The sequence below is a fragment of the Amphimedon queenslandica genome, unplaced genomic scaffold (genome assembly GCF_000090795.2).
Source record: "Amphimedon queenslandica unplaced genomic scaffold, v1.1 AMPQUscaffold_13440, whole genome shotgun sequence".
Lineage (NCBI taxonomy): Eukaryota > Metazoa > Porifera > Demospongiae > Haplosclerida > Niphatidae > Amphimedon > Amphimedon queenslandica.
Window position 1 is genome coordinate 287,202 of NW_003546324.1, and position 238 is coordinate 287,439.

Genomic DNA, 238 nt, shown 5'->3' on the forward strand with positions numbered 1-238 from the left:
ATGACTGAACTTGAGTTAATGGCATTTGAGTCAAAGTAAATGATCTTTGACTAGCTTGTTCACTACCTTGGGAGCATTCCTTAGAAGAAGTGGCAGAATGGTCATGCTCTTGAAGGACTCCGACAATTTCTAATGCAATGTATTTGTTAAATTTAATAGTAATTAATATCAAATTTGTAGTTTAAAAGAAAAAACATACTCTTCTTTTTTTGTGTTTGCTCTGCCTCTACATCAGACT